We start from the raw sequence: 18297 nt of genomic DNA, 5'->3' as shown, positions 1-18297 counted from the left end.
TACCTTTTGGGTTATGTCCCAGCTTGGTAGTAGCATTAGGCAGAGAAGGGATTATAGAGAATGCCGGGATTATGATGTCAGCAGTAGCTGGCAAAAAAATAAATAAATAAACAAGAAGTATGCTAGTCAGTAGATGGGATAGCTTGACCACAGATGCACTTTCTAAATGAGGGTTTAAATAATGTGAGCCAAAGGGCTAGACCCACTGGCAGCAGAAGTAAAGAGAAACTTTTTTGCTGGAAAGTTACTGAAATTTTAGTTTTCCTAACTAGCAATACGAAAAAAAAGGCATGAAAAATAAGACTGCTATACTCACCCACAACTCACACTTTTATTTTCTTTATAAAACTTACTACTGAGGCAGTGAGGTAGCCTTAGGCCATAGTTCCCTGATTATATTTGAACAACATCACAGCAGAAGTACAGTGTGAGAGATGAGTGAAGTGTGAAAGAAAAGAAAAGGGTGCAAGGCAGCCTGAGAAAGTCTTATCTGTGATATAATCAGTGTACCTGTGTTATCAGTTCGAGAGATAAACAAAGATAGACCTCTTCCTATCAGCTCACTTCTTATTGCTGTATCATCCGACTGCATTATCAGTGTTATATCTGAATTATGGTGTTTTACTCATGTATGGTCCTGCTGCATTAATTGTTAATGTATATTAATGTAATATCTGGATCATGATGTTTGTTACAGTTGCTGTGACTTTTATGTGTACCTTCTATGTATTAGTATTGTAAAACATTGTACATTTTATCTTCTCCGGGCAGTGGCAGAAAAGGATCTTTGTGGAGCAGTCCATTATTCCAGTTATCAGCTTACACAAAGAGAGAGACAGACAGACAGATACAAAATTATATAGAAATTGTTGTGCATCACTTCTACATATTGACTAGTGTGTGATATTGTTCATCATGACAGGTTCAGATATATGGCAGAAATTAGAAAATATGTTTATAAACAAAACCTGTATACTTACTCTCTAAGACAGTCAACAACTCACCCGTTAACTTTTTTCTCTAAAATCAAAAACAAAGGGATAAACCAGTGGCTGTTTTTAAGTTCTGACAGTTTTCCTCCAGAATGCTGACAGAAAAACTGGATCTGAATTAATATGCAATTTACTCTACAAATACCAGGTATGTTATAGGTTAGCAACATAAACTACACTGTTTTGTCAATCATACACATTTTATAAGGGAGAAAACAAAATTTTGAAGCAAAATAAGGGCATACATGAAAATCCAGACAGCTGAGAAGTATAGTCATTACATACACACCTGCTGTGTTTACTAATCAACATGCTGGCTTCTTCTGCACCGACGTTCTACATATTGATTTATTAATCATACTGTGCTAGGTCTTGTCTCTGACTCAGGTAGTGCTTTGATAGTGATTTGTGGCCACTAATTTCATAAAACCTATGGATAAAAGGTTCATGAAGGACCAATACAGATTACTCATCTTAAGGAATCTTTGTAACATACTGTGTGCCTGTGCGCTTTAATCGGACTTATTATCCCTCATCAGATGGGCAAAAAGTAATTTACATGCAGTCAACACAGCTGAGTAAAGTTAATATTTAAAAATATAATAAATAAATCCTTAATGTACTGTACTATACGTCACATTTTCTCTCCCTCCTTTCCTCCTTTCTGTCACTGAAATGAATTCAACCTTTTCATTTTTTTCTCCTTGCATTCATTTTTAGAGTAGCCTTATCCGCTCTGTTGATACTTAAGGGGCTGTTATTAGGCTGTTTCATCCTTTCACCCTGCAAGACCTAGTAAGATCTGCTATTGGGATAACCCAAAACATACCCCCATTCATCTGGTATCAGTAATAACTATTCTCCTAGTTGTAAACAAGCTTTTGCAACATAGTTCATTTCATTTGGAGAATCCTACACTACATGGAAGCAATAATGCCTGACAGGGTGTGTGTCAATGTGTAATTAATGCCTACCCAGGGGTGTTATTAGGCCCAACGCCACAGGCAAGGGCCTCTACACCCCCAGAAGGGCATTAATTACACATTAACACACATCCTGGAGGGCATTGTTGCACTTAGAGAATGGGCTGTCTGTAAAATAGTTGTGTTTTGCTTGCTTATTTATTTTTTTAAGTACAATATTATTTTTTGTATGTATTTTTAATGTAAAATAGCTCTTCTGCCTTCTGTTTCTAACTTGCTATAGTATATGTTAATGGTGTTGGAGGAAGCATTTTACATCAAACATATATAAAAAATAATATAGTGCTTAAAAAATTATAAGCAAGTGAAACACAACAATTTTATATACAGCCCATTCTCTCTCCCATACACACATACACAGTCTCTTCTGCTTTAACACACTTACAGATACACTCTGGTTTCATACAGAAACACATATACACAAACACAATCGATCGTTCTCTCTCATTCTGGTACACCCATACTGTTTCTCACACAGGCTTTACTTTTTTCTTTTTTCTTTTACACTCGCTAAACAGCAAAAGAGCTGCTTAGCAAGTATAAAATAATGGCTCACTCGCTCTCACTTTCCCTGACACACATGCATACACTGACACAGAGACACACACATACCTTTTTTTTTTGTTGAATTCTTTTTTGTTTCACATTTTACACTCACTAAACAGCAAAACCACTGTTTAGCAAGCGTAAAATAATGGCGGCCGTTAAGTTTTCTCAGTCTGAGCTCTGCAGTGGCTTGATAAGGTGCCGTGAAGCAGCAGACTTGTTGTCCTTAGTACATTACTTCTACATTAATACCCTGCTGGACAACGCTCATTCTCCAATCAGGGTACTGATGTACAGTAAGACCATTCTCTAAAAACTACTAATTTATTCTGATTTGCAAATTACTGTTCAGTATGCCTGCTTCTCTTCATCAGCATCATGATATACCACTCCATCTTTCTCCAGCTAGTAATACTGTTCCTAACATGACACATACTAGTTTTCCAATCTACACTTTTTACCCACACAATCTTTTCTTCTCCTTACAACTACTCATAAACCCAGTCTGTCATCCTTCACTCCACTCATCTATTCTATCATAGTCACTCAGGCAACACGCAGTGGTAATTACTATACAGGCACCTCACTATCTACACGAGATGTGTCATGAATTATTGTAAATAATGTATATTGCAATTATATATTCTCTTTACAGTTCAGTTAACTGAAAATAGTATTTTACAGCTATTGTATTTCTGACCACACTCTTGCTATCTCTCACTAAACGTAACTCTGATTTTCTTTCTATTTGCAGGCTGAGACTAAAACTGGACACATGATCAATGTTCTACCATGGTAAACACATTTTAAATAAACAACCTTTATTTTTGCCACTCTGTCTTTGCTCCTGCTATTATTCTTGGAATATAGAACAATAGCAAGGAAGCCACATCAGCGGAAAGGCTATAATTGAAATGAATGATAAAAGGATTGATTAAATAAAGAAACAGATTTGGGCAAATTGTCTGCTTACCTGCTGTAACATAAGTTGAAATTTTGTTTTATAATGAAAGGACAAAACCCACTTACAGTCATCGATGATCTTGAACATCAAAATGCAATTACCTTTAAATTGTGCCTTGCAGACTCTGTAACCTAATATTTAATCACACTCCTTCACAAAATGTGTCTTATGTTCTCAGTAAATTCAGTTTCCCTCCTTTATATACTTTCAGTGGTTCATTTAAATGCAGTAGGCACAGACCAACCACAGTAGTTACTATAGTAAACAATAAGCTATTCTTACTGCAGAATGAAATGAAACACACTGATCAGTCACAAAACATTCAGCTTTACAGATGGTAACATTTCTATAATTGCATGGTAAATGGTTAATAAAAAAGTATCCCAAATACACAGTGCTTTATCAAGCTATACAGCACTTTCTATTGGTCTCAAAGCAATAGTTGCATGGTTATTCTAGGAAAGTCCAATGCACCTCCAAACGTTTACAGATTTTCATGACTAACATTCCAGAGCAGATAGTCACAAAGGAACTGATGCCTCAAGCTTAAAAATCTGTGATTGTCACAGACCTCACAGGTAAACAGCAACATTATGTGCATTGTGAATCATTACGGATTACGCCTGCTATTTTATTACATTTACAAGAAACATAGATAAAAGCACATTACTTTTATGCATCTGTCATATCATGAGCACTTCAGACAACTATTTTGCAAGCATGTGTAATGCTACGTATTTTACCACCTGCCCTTAAAAGGTGAAAGCAAAAAGTAATAGACACTATGACCAAGAAGGAACTACTCCTATTACTGCATGAAGTATATAGGACAGGTGGCTTTTCTGATGAGAAATGGGGCTGAAATGAGTAAGGCAGACCAAGAAACCACATTACAAATTACTAAAAGCTAATTGTAAATATCCTTTTTGTTTGACTTTTTTATGTCTTAAATGAAGAATAACTTGCCCTGCTGAAGTGGAAAAATGGGTCAGCACCAATGAGTTTATATTGGACTACAAAAAAGACAAGCAGTTGTAGAATTAAACAAAGAAAATAGTGTGACCCTGATTTTAAGGGCTAAAATAATAAAGACGCTAACACTGTTAAAAACAGTGCCATACTACAGCCTAATACCAAATAAATAAATGGCAAGACGCATGAAGAAAAACATAGCAACAGATCCTACTCACTCAGTTTGTTTACGATGTTTACTAAACTATGAAACTATGAAACATGCAAATATGTATGGTGCTTGCACTATTAAGAGAACTGTGGAACAGTATCCAGATGTCAAAATGCATGACAATTCCAAATAAAGCACAGAATGAGAAAAAAAAAACAATAAATAGCATCAACTTGCTACAGATCCCCCACCATGCCCCAAGATTCTCACTAAACATTTCTAAACATACTGGAAAATATTAATATACAACCAAACACCCTAATACTGGGTGATTTCAACTACCTTGCCATTAACTGGGAAAACTACTCGTGTACCAACACCTTTGCCCAATGGTTCTTGGAATTCATAAATTCCAATGCCCTGGATCAACTAATCCATAGTCCCAACAGGAGCTCAAATATCCTAGACTTGGTCATTACCAACATGGGAAATCGATGCTCCACAACTATGGTCACCCCCTCGTTGGTCAGGTCAGACCATAAGCTAATCACCCTTAACATCCACATCCCACCCCCAACCCCCCAGTAAGGAAACATCCATAAAAAACTTCTCCAAAGCCAACTTCATGCTACTCAAATCAGAAGTTACAAACTTCATGACACCCATGCAGACGGGAACTGAATGTTCGACTGCTGAGTCCTACACTAAGGCACTTTACAAGCACATCCACTCATGCATGAATTGTGCCATCCCAAATAGAACCAAGATGCTCTCCTCCAAAAAAAATAAGCCAATCTGGTGGTCCCCTGCCATAAACAAACTTTACAACAAAAGGAAGAAACTGTTGCAGAAAAGAGGAAAATCCCAGGATGCTAAAAACTCCCTTACCAGCCTCAGTAAGAAGCTGAGATCCCTCATAAAATCCTCCAAAGCTAGTTACGAAAATAAAATTTCCAAAGATTCCAAAGACAACCACAAGGCATTCTATAACTATGTCAAGAATCTAAATGGCAATGCTCAGATCTGCTCTGAGCTACAACAGAATGGCCTTAAATATACTGATCCCAAGGATATTGCCAATATCCTGGCAGAATGATTCAGTGCCAACTTCACCCCCCCTCTCACCCCCTAAATGGCCCATCTCAATACCGGATGATTGCCAAATTCCAATAATAACGGCCACACAGGTAAAACGCACTCTTAAAGCTAAGAATACAGCATCCATGGGACCAGATGACATCCCGGGCTGTGTACTACATGAACTACAAAATGAATTGGCACCTCACCTAAGTGTCATGTTTAATCACACCCTCAGGCTTCATGCCCACTGAGTGGTGCACAGCTACAGTTATCCCACTCCACAAGGCAGGATCTACCTTGGATCCCGGGAACTACTGCCCCATCAGTCTGATGAGCCTGATCTGCAAGGCCATGGAATGTATTATCATGGAACTTATAAACAAAGACATCGGCAGCCTTAAAACATGGACCTCACCCAGTTTGGGTTTGTGAAGGGCCGATCTTGTCTCATGAACCTGATTGACTTCTTCGAATCAGTCTCCAGAGCCGTGGACGAGGGTAAGGCAGTCCACACAGTCTATCTGGACCTCGCCAAGGCCTTTGACACCATCCCCCACTCTGGAATCATAGATAAACTTACTAAGCTGGGCATTAATCCCTGCATCACTCGATGGGCTGCCAACTGGCTTATTGCAGAACCCACACTGTAAAAGTAGCTGACTACAAATCCAGCTCCAGACAAGTGACAAGTGGAGTACCTCAGGGTTCAGTCTTGGGACTTCTCTTGTTTGGCATCTACTTGTCTGATGTACAGGCCAACACTAAGGGACTCTGGCTAACAAAGTTCGCAGATGACTGCAAACTGGGAGCCATTACTGAATCCCCAAATGATGTCGATACTGTACAAAAGGGCCTTACAGAAACAGCTGCTTGGTGCCAGAGCTATGGGCTCAAGCTCCATGCCAAGAAATGTATAGTTATCCCTTTTGGGAAAAAAACATGTACCCATGAATTACCACATAGGTGGCAGTACACTAAACACCGAAAGTGTGATAAGAGACTTAGGGACACAGGTGGACCGTGGTCTCACCTTCAATAACCATATCATCACAACAGTCAGGAAATCCTTCTATGTGGCACACCTCATCACTAAGGGCTTTTCATCCAGAAAAAAGGAGGTCATTGTCCCACTGTACTCATCCCTCATTAGACCCATTATAGAATACAACACCCCATTTGGTATGTACCTCTCAAGACATCTGCAACAACTGGAAAGGCCACAGAAATACCTCACTAAAAGAATCACAGGCCTAAAGCAGATGCCCTATGCTGACCATCTTAAAACACTCCAGCTATACTCTTGTCACATATCGTCTACTCCGAGGTGATCTCTGCTTAACATACAAGGCCATGTCAAACGCAGAGCTGTTGGACATGCTACACTTAAAGAAATCCCAATCCCTCAGAGCCACACACTCTAGGGATCTAAACTTTGTCATCATAATAAACAAAACATGCTGGAGGGATAGGTTCCTGACCCAGAGACACTCCAGACTCTGGAATAGACTGCCCATACATGTTAAGCAGAGCACCTCTTTGGCCCTCTTCAAAAGGAACCTTGATGACTGGATGGGAGAATGGAAATTCACCCCAGGATCACGTTAGTCACCCTGCTAGACAGGGTTCCAGGGAAGTAAATAGTGTGGGAAGAAATAGCCAGGGAATTGTTATGGCTAGGCTTGTATAGGTCCTAGGGCTGATAGCCTAGTACCAACCTATGAACCTATGAACTTCCTCCCTATCTATACACAAAGAACTGAAAGGACTCTATGACATAATTTTAGTTTTTATGATACTGAGAAGAAAGTTAGAGTGGGTGGTGGAAAGATTAAGCTAGAACCTGCCAAGACTAAAGTTATTTGGGCATGACCCACCCCACCACACAGAAACAGGTATGGACATTCTTAGGACAGTGGAGTACTACAGGAGATTTGGTTCCCAGTATAGTATGATAGCTACTCCCCTTACAGGCCTTACCAAAACAATATACCAGATAAGATTGTCTAGACAGGTAGGCTCTCAGAGGACCCCATGTTCTAGCCAGTTATGTTTGTGGTCAAGAAAAAAAAAGGAACTAATTGTACAGGTAGATGCTTCTAATTATGAGGTGGGGGCTGTACTTAGCCAAGTTTCTTAAGATGGAAAAGAGTATGCTATTGTGACCTTTCACTGCAGACATCAATCAAGGGAAGAGTTTATTTCAAGCACAGAGAAAGGACTGTCTTGGTATTGTCTGGGCTTTGCAGTAGTTACAACCCTACATGCGTGGCAGAAATTTCACTGAGATTATAGACCACATCCATTTATAATGGCAACATAGATTAAGTGCTCAGAATGGAAAGCTTCTTAGTTGGAGATTAGCCTTGTAATGATATAATACGAAGATGGTCTATCTAGAAACGGCAAGGTTTGATTTACTAAAAAACTGTGCTCTTTTCTCAAGTGACCTTGTTTGAAGTTCTTAGGAAAACAGTGATGCCATGGGTAATGGCAGGTTAAACACAGCTAAGTTAAAAAGGTAATGCATATTTTTTTCTCTCTCTCCTTTCTTGTTCATCTACAATCAGAAATAGACATAATGGCTTACAATTCACTATGCTACACCATGGTGGAGCCAAGGGGTGGACACAGACTTAATGTGTACTGCCAATTTCTATTAAAATTAAAAAAAATGGCTTATCTGCTTATCTTCCACAGGCCAACAACAGGAAGACAATGTCATGTGAGAACATTGGGTACTGAGGAAAACAGTGAAAAGACTGCATATAACTATGGACTGTGCTAAGTTATGAGAAGATGCTGATTTGTTTGTGGCAGATCTTTCTGTGAGTATTAGTTATTAATATATCTAACTTATGACAGCTAGGGACAGTCCCAGGGATTCAGAAAGGATGCAGGCATGATCACAGCTAGCCCTACTCTGTTTACTGTGTGTGCATGATGAGTCCCAGTGCTCATTAAGATTGAACAGTCATGGAAATCCCTACGAGGAGGTGAGCGTGTTAAATATGCCACTTAACATCTGCAGCATGGTCTACAGGAACAGCACATATTACTTGGATGCACCTGCATGATATGACAGGTACTAGCAGTGCTCACCTGTTGTACACATACATCAATGAGGCTCTGTGTGATGTTGCATACATAGCACTGGCAAGAAGGAAAACTGATTTGGTAGCCTTAAAGGGCCATGCTTCACATGTGTTCATCTTTTTTTTTTTTTTTTTTTTTAACCGATTAAATAGTGGAAATGGTTTTATGGAAAAGAGATGAAAAGGGTAAGCAATCAGAGGGGTAAAACATAAGATGAAAACATAATGAATGATCAGGATGGAGGTGGGGAAGTTGGGCAAACTTTTTTTACTGTGGGAGGGAGTCAGATGCCCATTTTTCTTATATGAAAAGAAGACAAGTTTTGGAGGGAAGAAAGGAAGGTAAGAGGGTGAGGTTGTTAGCAGAAGCACACAAAGACAGATAAGACTGAAGGGGTGTGCTAACAATGTGGGAGGGAATGCACAATGGGGAAGGAGACATCAGACAAACAATGTGAAGACAATAATGAGGGGGCATAGGCACGAGAGACGGAAACTTCAAGATGGGGGATATGATGGAGTTGTGCAGCTGCTGGCCCTGACAGCTGTGACCCAGTGGGAATTTATACCTCCCAGTTACCTCACCCCTGAGCCCATGATTAGATGGTGGAGTCAATGCAGTGCAGAAAAGTGACTAAATGGGTTGCTAGAGGGGGTTCTCCATGTAGTCAATGATTCTTCAAGTCTCCTGTCAATGATCTCCTCCACTATGACTGCCGGCTGCTAGTGGGTGACAAAGCTGTTACCTCTAGTGGCACTGCTACTGGTCTGTACAGCAGTACCACCACCCAGTGTAAAGCTACCTGTACTGAGTGGTGCAGGTGGAGCAGAAGGTGCGGAGGTGACGGTGGCAGTCTAGAACCCAGATGCTGTTTGTGTTTCTAGTGGTGGTGTTGGGGCAGAATATGTGGAGGTGACTGTGGTAGGCTAGGGCCCAGATACTGTATGTGTTTCTGAGGGTGCGTTGGGGGAGAAGATGTTGAGATGACTTTGGAAGGCTGGGATCCAAATGTTCTATGTGCTTCTGGTGGTGTTGTGGCAGAAGATGTGAAGGTGACTTTGGCAGGCAAGGACCCAGATGCTGTATGTGTTTCTGGTGGTGGTGTTGGGGCAGAAGATGTGGAGATGATTGTGGTAGGCAAGGACCCAGATATTGTATGTGTATGTGTACGTATATGTGTATGTTGTATGTGTTTCTGGTGGTGGCACTGGGGGAGAAGATGTGGAGGTGACTTTGGATGGCTAGGTCCCAGATGTTCTATGTGTTTCTTGTGGTGGTGTGGGGCAGAAGACGTGGAGGTGACTGTGGCAGGCTAGGACCCAGATGTTGTATGTGCTTCTGGTGGTGGTATTGGGGAGAAGATGTAGAGGTGACTTTGGTAGGCTAGGACCCTAGATGTTGTATGTACTTCTGGTGATATTATTGGGCAGAAGATGAGGATGTGACTTTGGAAGGCTAGGACCCAGATGCTCTACGTGTTTCTGGTGGTGGTGTTGTTGCTGCAGCTGTTGCCATTTGTGGTTCCACCAGGCCTTGTCTGAGGGATGGGTGGAAGTCTAGATGCTACAGCATATAAGGGTAAATTAATGGAGAAAAACAAATTTTATAAATATGTGTGTGTGTGTGTGTGTGTGTGTGTGTGTGTGTGTAGCAAAAAGGATATAGACAAAGAGGGTGAGAGAAAGAGAAGTACAGATAAAATGAAAAAAAAAAGAAATTAAGCTGACACATATTTTTACTTTAATAATGTTAAAGGTACTATACTTGAAGAACAACAAACACTCTTCTCAATTTTCTATGGTTAGCATACACAGCTGAGAGGAGGACTTCAATCCACAGCCATTATCACAAGTATTATGAAAGACAAAGCCTTAATGAGTTGAACTACTAGGTTATTCTAACCCAAATGAAGTTTGCAGTCCAACACACTGTAATGGGATGCCCGAGAAAAATGCACATATACAAAGAAAAAATTACTGCTCATACATACATTACCCAAACAGGTATTATAATCAAAGGAACAACAAATGACCAAGGATGATACACAACCGAGTGTAGGAATTAAACCCAGACATGCCATCACACACAATCCAAATGGCACAGATTTCATGTTGGTTGAGCAGAGTTAGGCTTTGGGCTTCAAAGCATGGAGGTTTATCCAGTAGGTAAGGAAATAATCAATTTGCATAGGTTAGGTCAGTGGTGGTGCTAAGAATCTGTAGAACATGAATGCAAAATATTACGAGTATACAGCACAGATGCAGCTGTTACACAGCAGTCATTCTAACAATGAGTATATATTTACATTTATTGATTTTAAATTCTGAATTTGACAATCTTTGCTTCCCACAATATGGCTGTGTGTTGTATTCGGTGTAAAATGAACATAAAAAGATAAAAAACATCATTGTGCAAATAATAAATAACAGAGCTTTTATTACAGTAAGCATCATACTGAGATTCCTTGCCTTTTGCCAAATTTGTGGTGGCATTCTTAATGGCTTTTCATAAGTCATCTTACCCCAAAGATGCCACTCCTTCAGCCTTACAGTGAAGATAGTGGACTAAGCCACTCTATTTGGAAGTTGGACACTTGCTAAGCTGTACACTACACTGCTCAACACACATCACTATTTTCATTAATCTTGCTTTGTATAGTTGTATTTTCTCTTTAGAATCTATATTATAGTGCTGAACACTGATTGCTGTATTTCCATTATCCTTGCTTTATACTTCTGCATTTTTCTCTTGGTGTGTGATGTTTTGCATGAGCGAGAACAAAAACAAATCATGAATCTAAACGCGATGCTGGGTAGTAGGGGCAGTGAGTGACACATGCTCTTGCAAACGCTCACCAAAAATATATGCAATCCAAGAAAATAACAAAGAAAAAAGCAAGGGACATAAGAATGGCAGAAGACAGTATAGGCACAAGCCTGAAGCATCCATGACCCCACCACAACTTCTCTACCAGACTAGATATGGCTTCTCTCCAGGTTCTCTTCTCCTTCCAAGGAGGTTATCACAGAAGTAGAAGTTGTGACTACCCTGTGCCTCAACCCAGACCTCACCTGTACAGTTCAACACCTGATCCAAATGAGATGGGTGAGATCCTCAGCACAGACATACACTTCAGGGACACTGGTTTGCTTTTCATCTCAACTCATTCAGTATGTCAAGCCTCATTCCTGGCCCTCATTCCCCAAGTTTGAGTAGACTACAAACAACATGTATTTGTAATACTAACTGGAAGATTAATGAAATACTGTGGCTATGGCATAAGCTTAAGTAAGCACCTTTAATTGTATGGAAGCTGCTTTATTCTGCATCTTAACTTAACATGAGAGGGGAGCAAAAGGTCTTTACTACCCCTGTTGGCAAAGTAGACCATAGGTGTGCTTTGGTATGTGAATTATACTGGATATTTTCCACACTTCAGGGCCCACACCCAAAGACAGATATTAGTTGATAATTTACCTACATGAAATGACAATAAACATATTGCATATCTTCAAGAACTTATTGGCATAGAACTTCAAATCAACCAAATCCAGATACTGATGATGAAGTATTTTGGATAGGGTAAAAGAATGAAAGATACAGTATGATGAAGTACATACTGACAATCTGAAACTGTTGTGTAAAGTACAGCTTGCATGGCATATTTGCATTTTTTGACAAATTCATAAAAATAGGAAACATGCCAGGGCCTGTTAGGAAGCATTGCTGACTGCATTTTGAATAACCAGCCATTATTTTGCATAGCAATGTAAAATAACGCAAATGGAAGGCATAGGAGCAAAGGCTAATTAGTTGTTGCCTAGTTATGAATATGTGCTATGTGCTAATATCTGCGTTAAAAACTTGAGACTGGAAAATACTGTGGGGTCCGGCAAGGTAGCAGCTTCACATTTAGATAATAGCAGATGGAATTAGCACTGCTACCTGTTGTCACTGTTTCACAGCCGCAGATATATTTATATCAAGATGACTAATTATACGGTCGTTTTGGGCCAATTCCTAGCTCCCTTCAGCCCCCTGCTATAAAACACGCTAAGCGCTGTAAGCTGATTTAGCTGAGTTACCACTGTTGCACACAAGAGCAGCGGCGGTTAAACAAGGTTAAACTATTTGGGCCATCTAAATTCCACTCTTCCAATTTTCCCTTAAAACTACCTTCCTCGAGCTGTACTGCTGATCTAACCAGCATATCCTATAACTGAAAAGTTCATCTCTACTTGATTCCCAAGTAGACTATTCTCTATCTGTAAAGCCTAGCACTTACTCCTACAGTACTTGCACCTTGATAAAGCACTCTTATTATAGATAGTACCCCACCAGCCTAAAACCCACTTCGCGGAGTCCTTTGAAAGTCTCTTTATCTACTACTTCTAGTATGTCGAGGGATCAGTTGCTAGTGTCCTCTCCAGCTCAACTGGTGAATCTGGGAATATTGAGGCAATGTTACAACTGCCTCATGTACACAGACAATCCTCTCCTTCTCCCACAAAACACAAATACATGCGAGAGATGCAACTATACGGCCAAACTGGAGGCTGAGCTCTCTCAACATAGGACTGGCAAGACCAGACTGGAGGAGAAGGTAACCACACACAATACATACCCAGTCACACATGGTACCATCACAACTTCAAATCATACACATACTCACACAAAGACATACTCGGAGGCTCTGATCAAAAATTTACCAAAACAGCAGAGGCCACCAAAGCAGACACCCAAACAACTACCACCTCACGACCCAACACATGCAACACATAGACCACAAAGTCAGAGTGTCAAACAGTCACAGCCCTTAAGGCCAAACAAAATGCCAGACACACTTGTCATTGGTGATTCCATAGTCAGACACACTGACGTCCCGCTCACCAGACTGAGTAAAGAGAAGGTCACAGTAAGCTGCCTGTCGGGCGCTAGAATCCGCCACATAACGCAAGCACTCAGGTCTCTCAACAGCAGGTACAAGTACGACTCAGTCATTGTCCACGCTGGTGTCAACGACCTGAGACGTACCTCCTTGGACTACATGAAAAGGGACATCGAGGAGCTCTCTGATTATGTAGCCCAGGCAGGTATGACCCTGACCTTGAGCAGTATCCTACCTTCACCTAGAATGATGCCACAATACAGTGATAAGATGATCAGCTTTAATAATTGGCTTAAATTCTGGTGTCATTCAAAGGGGATCCAATGTCTGTCTGCCTGGGATGACATGCTGGACAAGCCACGCTGCTTCGCAAGGGACGGCTTGCACCTGTCACCCTGGGCTTCGGATATTGGCAAAGGCTCTTGCCACCCCCATAGTGCCTTTTTAGGCAAGGCTCAAATTCTAAACCTACCACCCTAGAACACCAAAAAGGAAAAAAACTAAGGGTAATGCTGCTCAATGCCAGAAGTCTCAATCTCAAGATGCATGCACTCGAGGCCCTTCTCAATATGGAGAACATCGATGTCTGTGCTGTGACAGAAACCTGGTTCAAGGCTCCTGAGAGCACCCCAGCACTAACAGGTTTCACCTCATATCATGCGTTCCGGCCCCAAAATCCGGACAACACCAAGAAAGGAGGGGGGGGTGTCCATATTCATAAAGGACACCCACACCTCAAGGTTGGTGGCAACGCACGATGCATCGGAGACCATCCAGGTGCAATTAACCATAGGCAAGACTGCTCTGCAATTTGTAGCATGTTACAGGCCACCCTCTCAAACTCAGGAACCTCACATGGCCTTCCTGAAAACATTGGAGGGATAAATGTATCTCCAAACACCATCATACTAGGTGACTTCAACTACCCTAATATAGACTGGGAACACTACTCAAGCCCGAACACTCTAACCCAAAGATTCCTGGAGTTCATAAACTCAAATGCCATGGAACAACTAGTCACCATCCCCACAAGAGGAGAAAACATACTTGATCTCATCATCACGAACATGGGATCAAAATGTTCAACACCGAAGTATACCCCTCACTGGTGAGATCAGATCATAAACTAATCTCGCTGGAGATCCTCGTCCCCCCACCTGAAACAAAAAGACCACAGTGAAAAACTTCTCAAAAGCCGATTTCACACTTCTAAAAACTAGTGTGGTCTCCTTTAAGGCCCCTGAGCCAGTGGTAAACATTACACAAACCGCTGAATCACTTACAAATGCCTTCTACCAGCACCTACAGGACTGCATGGATCAGGCAATCCCAAACAAAACTAAGACTCTCTGTACCAAAGGCAAGCGTCCAGTCTGGTGGACCCCAGCCATAAACAAGCTCTACAACAAAAGGAGGAAGCTACTACAAGATAGAGCAAAATCCTTGAAAGGTAAGACACCTTTGATCATTATAAGTAAAAAACTAAGAGCTCTCATAAAATCATTCAAGGCAAATTTTGAGAGAAAAATCGCCAAGGACTCTAAAGAGAATCATAAGGCCTTCTTTAGCTATGTTAGAAACCTAGGAGGAAACTCCCAGATATGCTCAGAATTAGTTCAAAATGATGTGAAAATTACTGAACCTACACACATTGCCAACATACTGGCTGACAGGTTCAGTGCAAACTTCTCCCCCCCCTCCCAAAAGGAGAGATATCTATTCCAGAGGATTGTAGTCCCCCAAACATCTCCAATGCCCAGGTGAGAACTGCCCTCACTAAGGCAAAAAACACAGCATCCATGGGACCGGATGGTGTCCCCGGCTGTGTGCTTCATGAACTCAACGAGGAATTAAACCCACAGTTAGGACAGCTGTTTAATCTTAGCCTCACCACAGGATACGTACCCAAGGAGTGGCGCACGGCGACTGTGGTCCCACTTCATAAGGGCAGTGCCTCCACAGACCCTGGAAATTACCGCCCCATTAGCTTGACAAGCCTTATCTGCAAAGCCATGGAGAGGATCATAATGGAACTCATAAATAAAGACATAGGGAACTTGCAGACTTTGGATCCAACCCAGTTTGGCTTTGTCAAAGGCAGATCCTGCCTCTTAAACTTGGTTGACTTTTTCGAGACAGTCACCAAGGCCATTGATGAGGGAAAGGCAGTCCATACAGCCTACCTCGACCTGGCAAAGGCCTTCGACACAATACCCCACTCAGGTATCATCGAAAAACTCATCAGCTTGAATGTAAACCCATACATCACAAGATGGGTTGCAAACTGGCTAAGTGACAGAACCCACAGGGTCAGAGTTGCTGGAGCCATGTCAGACTCAAAGCCTGTCACAAGTGGTGTCCCACAGGGCTCAGTCCTGGGTCCACTCTTGTTCGGCATCTACTTTTCTGAAGTACAAGCAAACACAGGAGGGTTATGGCTGACAAAGTTTGCAGATGACTGCAAACTGGGCGCCATAGTCGAAAACACATCTGACACAGATATCCTCCAGAAGGGCCTCACAGAAGCGGATAACTGGTGCCAGAGCCATGGCCTGAAGTTAAACGCCAAAAAATGCATAGTCATACCATTCGGGAAAAACAAGGTTACCCCTAGCTACCATATAGGTGGCAATCCACTGAGCACAGAAAAAGTCATCAGGGATCTGGGGACCCAAGTTGACAGTAGCCTTTCTTTTGACACTCATGTTGCTAAAGTAGTTAGGAAAACCTTCTATATCACCCACCTGATCATGAAGGGATTCACATCTAGATCAAGGGAGGTCATCGTCCCCCTGTACTCATCACTCATTAGACCTATGATTGAGTACAATGCCCCGTTCGGAATGTATCTGACCAGACACCTGCTGCAGCTTGAAAGGCCCCAAAAGTTCCTCACCAAAAGGATAAAGGGTCTCAAAAATATGTCTTATGCTGCCCGACTGAAAGAACTCCAGCTCTATTCAGTCTCATACCGCTTGCTCAGAGGTGACCTGTGCCTGACATATAAGGCCATGTCAAACCCAGATTTGATGAATATGCTTCACCTCAAAAATCTAGATCCCTCAGAACCACAAGGGCGGAGACTTAAACCTTGACACGGTTATAAATAGAAGCGTGCTGGAGGGACAGATTCATCACCCAGAGACTCCCTATGCTGTGGAACAAAATCCCGGTACATGTGAGGCAGAGCACCTCTCTGGCCTTGTTCAAGAGGAATCTTGACCAATGGATGGGAGATTGCAGATATACCCCAGGGATTACTTCAGTGTCACTGCTTGACAGAGGCACAGCAAAATGATAGGCATAGTTTTTATTCAAACTAAAGGGGTGGCGAAAGCCACATAACTATGGGCTAGGCTTATAAATGCCCTTGGGCAGATAGCCTAGTATGAACCTATGAACCTATGAACCTATACAAATATGCATTTTACAACTTAGGATATTTTCATGACTGTGTGAATAACTATGTGGCCAATGCAGTACTGTCGCAATAGCTCAGTTTGGAGAAAAAAAAGAACTCACAAATGCATGACTGAAGCACAGTCTGCATTAGATATTTGCATTTGTTTTGCAAATATCATAATGTTATGAATTATTTTTTATAAACTGATGAACATGCCAAGGTTTTGTCCATTCAGAAGGACTTCTGAACTGCATACCATTGAGCAAGTCGATATATAGTTAAGAAATATGATGTGACCCAAATGAAATCAAGGCAAAATACATTTTTCATGCACAATACATGCACTGCGTTAGTACGTATGTTAGTAACATGAACCAGAGGTAGTTAATGAGGTATTTTATGGTGTCAAATGAAAGGTCACATGATTCCAGAGAAATTCTTGTACAATTTTGGAGATATTTATAAGTTTGGCTAACAAACTATACATATAAGCCTAATTATCACATAAATATCTACAAAGTGAAAAATGTGAATGCAACTGAATGATAATAAAATGATGTTTACGTTTGCAAAAACAAAACTGTTACCTTACAGTAAAGGTCTGACTATTACAGTTAACGATGCATTTGTGTGTTTAGCTTCATTGAAGAAAATAACATAACTGTTGCAGAAGTAACCAAGAGTTAAACAAGTCTGCTGTAGTTTTTTCTTTAACTATTACAGTTCCTAATACATGTACATTTGCTCATAATTATTGCATTTAAGGAAACAGCCTGGGCAAAAGCTGCCCTTGCAGAAAACCTCAGGTGTCAGGAATTGTAAAATTCCACTTCTGATAGGTGTGAGCAAGTTAACTTTTCTTCACCAAAATGTGTGACAAATAGACAATGTTTATGTTAGTCTGCTACACAACACCATAAGCTATTACGGATACATGCTTCTAAATTTCATGTAGCAGTGTGGAACATACTATCCATGCAGTATGGAGGGGTTATGAGATTAGTAATGAGTGAGGTATATAATGCTTGATAATGAAACGCATACATACTAGTAGCAGTAGCAGCACAGCCAGCCATTCAGGAAGCAACATCTTCTGCTTAACAAAAACTTGTCAAACAGTAGCACACATAAAGAGGCTGTGTATAGGATCATTGGATCACAGGATGTTATTAGGCTAATGGCCCTACAGTTTTTTATGCCTAGATATTCATGCCAGTTTTTCCAA

At 41.0% G+C, this 18297-nt stretch overlaps 1 protein-coding gene across 2 annotated transcripts in view; it reads right to left on the bottom strand.

Moving 5' to 3' along the window:
- MICU3 (mitochondrial calcium uptake family member 3) overlaps positions 1–18297 on the bottom strand; it is a 1861160-nt gene that overhangs the window by 1440982 nt on the left and 401881 nt on the right. The gene's annotated exons all lie outside the window — the stretch shown is intronic.

This window comes from Protopterus annectens, chromosome 2.part1 (assembly GCF_019279795.1).
Source record: "Protopterus annectens isolate FY-2018-M chromosome 2.part1, PAN1.0, whole genome shotgun sequence".
NCBI classification, from domain to species: Eukaryota; Metazoa; Chordata; order Ceratodontiformes; family Protopteridae; genus Protopterus; species Protopterus annectens.
Note: the sequence above shows the minus strand (reverse complement) of the source record. Positions and strands in the feature narration are given on the sequence as shown.